At 51.8% G+C, this 6,305-nt stretch overlaps 1 long non-coding RNA gene and 1 pseudogene across 1 annotated transcript in view; one reads left to right on the forward strand and one right to left on the reverse strand.

Annotated features, from left to right (window-relative positions):
- The window catches only part of LOC118232987, an 8,021-nt gene extending 7,958 nt beyond the window's left edge, over window positions 1–63 (reverse strand). Inside the window, exon 1 of the long non-coding RNA XR_004766434.1 lies at window positions 18–63. This is a non-coding gene — a long non-coding RNA (uncharacterized LOC118232987). The remainder of the gene's footprint in view (window positions 1–17) is intronic.
- Window positions 64–4,203: 4,140 nt separating this feature from the next.
- Window positions 4,204–5,731, forward strand: LOC118232981 (annotated as a pseudogene).
- The last annotated feature ends 574 nt before the right edge of the window (window positions 5,732–6,305 follow it).

The following is a 6,305-nucleotide window of genomic DNA, read 5'->3' on the forward strand; positions in this document are numbered from 1 at the left end:
ACTGACCAATACTCTACAGGAACCGCCCGCACACTGACCAGATACTCTACAGGAACCGCCCGACACTGACCAACTACTCTACAGGAACCGCTCGAACACTGACCAGATACTCTACAGGAACCGCCCGAACACTGACCACATACTCTACAGGAACCGCCCGAACACTGACCACATACTCTACAGGAAACGACCGCACACTGACCAATACTCTACAGGAACGCCAACACTGACCACATACTCTACAGGAACCGCCCGAACACTGACCACATACTCTACAGGAACCGCCCGCACACTGACCAGATACTCTACAGGAACCGCCCGAAGAACAGGAACCGCCGAACACTGACCACATACTCTACAGGAACCGCCCGCACACTGACCAGATACTCTATAGCAACCGCCCGAACACTGACCACATACTCTACAGGAACCGCCCGCACACTGACCAGATACTCTACAAACCGCCCGCACACTGACCAGATACTCTACAGGAACCGCCCGCACACTGACCACATACTCTACAGGAACCGCCCGCACACTGACCACATACTCTACAGGAACCGCCCGCACACTGACCACATACTCTACAGGAACGCCCGCCACTGACCACATACTCTACAGGAACCGCCCGCACACTGACCACATACTCTACAGGAACCGCCCGCACACTGACCACATACTCTACAGGAACCGCCCGCACACTGACCAGATACTCTACAGGAACCGCCCGCACACTGACCACATACTCTACAGGAACGCCCGCACACTGACCAGATACTCTACAGGAACCGCCCGCACACTGACCAGATACTCTACAGGAACCCCGCCCGCACACTGACCACATACTCTACAGGAACCGCCCGCACACTGACCAGATACTCTAAAGACACTGGCCAAACACTTGCCCTATAGAAACTACCAGAACACCAGCCAAATACTGCCCAGAAACTCTCCTAACACCAGCCACACACTGGCAGGAAACTCCCTGAACCCTTGCCAAATGTGACCCAGAAACGGGCCAAACATTGACCAAATTTGGCCCAGAAACACCCAAAATACTGCCCCAAAACTACCCAAACACCAGCCAAATTCCTCCAAAACACTGGCTAAATACCACCCCAAAACTGCCAAAATACTGGCCAAATTGTGCCCAAAAATAGGCAAATTACTGGCTGGAAATTGGTGAAGTACCACCAAAATACTAGCCAAATCTAAAGACTACCCAAACAGCAGCCAAATCCTATCCAGATACTGCTCAATTACCCACCGCATACCTCACAGAAACTGCCCAAACACCGACCAAATTCTGCCCCAACAGCAGCCAAATACTCCACACACACTGTCCAAACACCGACCAAATTCTGCCCCAACAGCAGCCAAATACTCCACACACACTGTCCAAACACTGGCCAAATTCCACCAAATATTGGCCAAATATTGGCCAAATTAAATTGGTGCTTCCAAAGCACCAACTTAATACCGCCCAAACGCCAGCTAATTACAAAGAAACTGGCCTAATAATGCCCAGAAATTACCCTGAACATGGCCAAATACCAGAAACTCCTCAAACACCTGCTAAATTCTGGTAAATCATTGGCCAAATTCTGTCCAGGAACTCCCCAAGCACCACCCAAACACTGGCTCAAGTTCCAGCCAAATGCAAATTCTGCCAGGAAACCACCCAATCCCCCAGCCAAATACTGCCCAGAAATTCCTTTATCACCAGCCAAGTATTGCCCAGAAACAGCCTGAGCAGCAGCCGAATACTGGGCTGAATACCACCCAATCACTATCCAAATACTGCTTGACTGCCCTCTAAGATACCTCCCAAAAATCTGCCCACACGCCGGGCAAACGCTGCCCCAAATCTGCCCGCCCTCGCGGATGTGCCCTCTAGTGGCCACATCGGGCACCTACGGGGTTGTGCAGCGTGTTCCACTGCGGGGAAATGCACCACGGAGACTCCCGCGTTCTGCAGTGCAGTGCAAAGCACGCAGCCAATCACGTCCAACATCAGCGCAGCGGGACTCGGGGGTGTCTCATATTCTATGGTCCCAGGTGTCGGGCTTCAGTGGAAACTTCTGTGCACGCGCGCGCGCACACACACACGCACACACACAGAACCATCGCAGGACCATACACGGGCAGGCTCTCTCCATTCTGCAGTGCTGCCGGTTCAGAGGGAACTGACCAGTTTCATACCTGCTGGAAGCACCGATCCGAAGTAGACTAGATTACACGCCGTGCCGTGGTAATTACACGATAATTACACCACAATTACACGATAATTACAATTACACTACAATTACACGATAATTACATTGTTATTCATGGTGGTGGGGTCGCTTGTGGCTGCAGGGTTGAGCGTGAGGTCTCTCCGTAATCCGACGGTAATTGCAGTTGCACGTTAAGCCCTGATGGTGGCAAGGCTTCTGTTGCGCTCCAGTGCGTCTGCGTGTCCAGGGGGCTTGACCTGACCTTAGGAATGTCATGTTTGAACTCCCGTGTGTGTGTGTGTGTGTGTGTGTGTGTGTGTGTGCGCGTGTGCGTGTGTCATTCCTATCGGTGAATTTCTCCCGTCTCTTGTGATCATCTGTGGGCCTGTGAAAACCAGGCTGGGCTTTTGAGGTATTATTAAATAAATTAAATAAATAAATAAATTATTATTTTTTTAAAAACAGCCATTTTTCAGAGTGAGCTCGTGCTGGGCATGTTCTAACCTCTTGGCCTCCTCTCTCGATTCTCCTCGTGCTTTGTGTGTATGCGAGAGTAGCGTAGACTGTTTTTGCTTGCTGTCACATGGATATTGGCAGGTTTTTTTTTAAGATTTATTTTTCCCTACCCAAGAAGATCTCTGAACCCAATGTGCTCGGTGTTCCCAGTTTTGCAAGATGCTGGCTCACTTCAGCAAACTGCATTGTGTTCCCAAGGAAAACTGTCTTGAACGCAACCGTAATGTGCAGTTATACATGTGCAGAGAGTCTTCTATTACAAACCAGCTTTTTATATTCAGCTTTTATCCTGAAATGAGTGCATGCGTCGCTTGATAAAACACCTGTTTTGATAAATACATTAATTCATGAATAGAAACATAGAAGTTGCAGTGGAAGTGACAGACCCACTTGGGACTGCAAACTGCTTTTTTCTTTAATTTCGCGACTGCGTACTTCGTGGCCTTTGTCCCGGACGAAGTTTCGTCCTGCTGGGTGACCCGGAAGCTCTTCGCCCTCCCCTGGTACCGCCGGGCTCAGATGAGTCGCGTCTACCCCCCCCCCCCCCCCCCACCCCCCCACCCCGGAAACCAAAAACGGAAACGCGGGGTTGTTGAGCCCTGCGTTTATGACAATGTAATAACAATGTAACTGCAGTGTAATGACATTGTAATAACACACTGTGATTGGACACACAGGGAGAGTGCGCACAATGCAGAGGTTGGGGCCATATTTGACAGGTAATAACACCACTCCCACACTATAACGCCGTACGAACACTTAAGCTTTTTTTGTTTTGTTTTGTTGTTATTGTTGTTTTTAAAGGCAGTGTATGAGACTTTATGGGTTGCTCTGTTGGTTCTTTAGCACAAAGGGGGCTGGGGGGTGAGTTGTGGTGTAATTTGGTTCAGGTGAACGAGAGACCTCTATCTACACCCCCCCACGTGGAGTCGGCTTGGAGCTCCTTTCTGTGTCCATCTGCCTCTCTCTCTCTCTCTCTCTCTCTCTCTCTCTCTCTCTCTATCTCTCTTCCTCTTTGTGTGTGAAATGCACGCTTTTCTGACCCTGGACACCGGAGGGGGCAGGAATCGCCGTGACGACGCAGCCTTTCACTCACTGTGGCAGTCGTGTTTGATTCGTTTCATTAATTTGTTTTTGCAACAACAGAAAAAAAGGGCTGAGTTTAAAAGTTATGCTTCGATAAAAGTTAAAGTTACAGTTACGCCACTTGGATTTAACGAGTTCACGCTTAACGAGCATTCACTAATGAATTAATCTGCCCCGGTATGTTTACGTTCTCACGTTCTCTAAACACACGCGAGGAGACCCCTCCTTTCATTTGTGAATTGATCTTTGAAGCTGCTCGGAGGTGGCGCTGATGCCTGTGTTGACCCCGCCCTTGTCCCCGCCCCTTTCTCTGCCCCTCCTGCTTGTCCCCGCCCCCTGCCCCGCCCCCTCTTCCTTCATCTTCTCTCTCACAGGGTGCTCACGGGAGCTCGTCAGTAAGATGAGGGACATGCAGATGGACAAGACCGAACTCGGGTGCCTGCGAGCGATCATCCTCTTCAACCCAGGTACCTCATGTCACGACAGCGCGTCGCGATAGCGTCTGCCCCGGGTCGTCATGCGTCAGATACGCGCTTCGCGTCATGACATAATCAGCCCTGGTACTTGAGCACGTAAAGGAACCGTATGTCGGAGTGTGCGCGTGTGTGTGCGCGCGTGTGTGTATGTGAGTGTGTATATGTGTATATGTGTGTGTGCGCGTGTGTGTATATGTGTGCGTGTGTGTGTATATGTGTGCGTGTGTGTGTATATGTGTGCGTGTGTGTGTATATGTGTGCGTGCGTGCGTGTGTGCGTGCGTGCGTGTGTGTGTGTGTGTGCGCGTGTGTGTATATGTGTGTGTGTGTGTGTGCGCGTGTGTGTGTATATGTGTGTGTGTATATGTGTGTGCGCGTGTGTTGTGTATATGTGTGTGTGTGTGTGCGCGCGTGTGTGTGTATGTATGTGTGTGTATATGTGCGTGTGTGTGTGTGCGTGTGTGTGTATATGACGCCAGTGTGTGTTGTGCAGACGCCAAAGGCCTGTCCAGCCCCAGCGAGGTGGAGCTGCTGAGGGAGAAGGTGTACGCTTCCCTGGAGGCCTACTGCAACAGAGATACCCAGACCAGCAGGGCAGGTGGGTCTGCCCCTAAACCTAACCCAACCCCAACACTAACCCCAACCCAACACTAACCCTAACCCAACACTAACCCTAACCCAACACTAAACCTAACCCCAACACTAAACCCTACCCAACGCAACCCCAATCCTAACCCCAACACTACCCCAACCCTAAACCCTACCCAGCACTAACCCTAACCCCAACCTCAACCCCGACACTAACCCAACCCAACCCTACCCCAATCCTAGCCCCAGTACTAAGCCTAACCCCAACCCTAACCCCAACCGCAACCCTAACCCCTACCCCAATACTAACACTAACCCCAACCCTAACCCCTATCCCAACACTAACCCCAACACTAACCCTTACCCTAAACCCAACCCCAGTACTAACCCTTACCCTAACCCAGCCTCAACCCCTACCCCAATCCCTACCCAACACTAACACTAACCCCTACCTCTTACCCCAACTCTAACCTTACCCAACCCCAAATCCAAACCCTAACCCAGTGCAAACAGGTACCCCGACCAGCAGGGCAGGTGAGTCTGCCCCCTAGACCTTACCCCCCCCCCCCCCCCCCCCCCCAGGAGGACTGCCTTCCTCTCCCCTGCAGTGTGCTCAATTCCACACTCAAATTCGAGCCTGCCCGGTGTCGCATCTCTGCAGTCATGTGACCTTTATTGACCCCTCCTCCCTCCCTCCCCCGCAGGTTTGCCAAGCTCCTCCTCCGGCTCCCAGCACTGCGCTCCATTGGCCTGAAGTGCCTGGAGCACCTCTTCTTCTTCAAGCTGATTGGTGACACGCCCATCGACACTTTCTCATGGAGATGCTGAGGCGCCCCATCAGCTGACGTAGGCCCCGTGGGAGGAGCCAGGATGACACCCCCACCCTAAACCTCCCCCCCCCCCCCCCTTCCTCCTCCCCCTGTCTTGGGGGGGCCACACCGTGTTTGGGGTCCTGGCCTGCCTGGGCTCACCCTGTTTGTTTGTTTTTTTGTTTGTTTCTTCCCCCTCTGTTGAAGTATTATGTTTGTCAAAGACGGCTTCCTTTTCTTCTTCTTGTTCTTCTACTTAAATTTCTCCTTGAAGAGTTGTGTCGGGGACATATGTTGTTAGTTTTTTTTGGGGGGCGGGGAGGGGGGGTGGGGGTTTGGCTGCAAACCAAGCCTCCTCGTGTTCTGTCTGTCACCCCACCCCCAACGTCTGACCTAGGTAATGAGTGGCTTCCCCAAAGTAGTGGCAGTACCTCCGCTTTACCACTAGATGGCGGGAAAGGCGCCGATAATGGGGCCCCTGCCAGTGGAGCTGCACCTCGTCCTGACGTTACCTCTCTTGAACGAAGCTACTTGTGTGACGACGTAGCCTTCGATATCCCAGACTTCATCTTCCAGTTGGAACGGCATGGTGGAACTTGAAAGAGTGACATCGCC

This window comes from Anguilla anguilla, chromosome 8 (genome assembly GCF_013347855.1).
Source record: "Anguilla anguilla isolate fAngAng1 chromosome 8, fAngAng1.pri, whole genome shotgun sequence".
Lineage (NCBI taxonomy): Eukaryota > Metazoa > Chordata > Actinopteri > Anguilliformes > Anguillidae > Anguilla > Anguilla anguilla.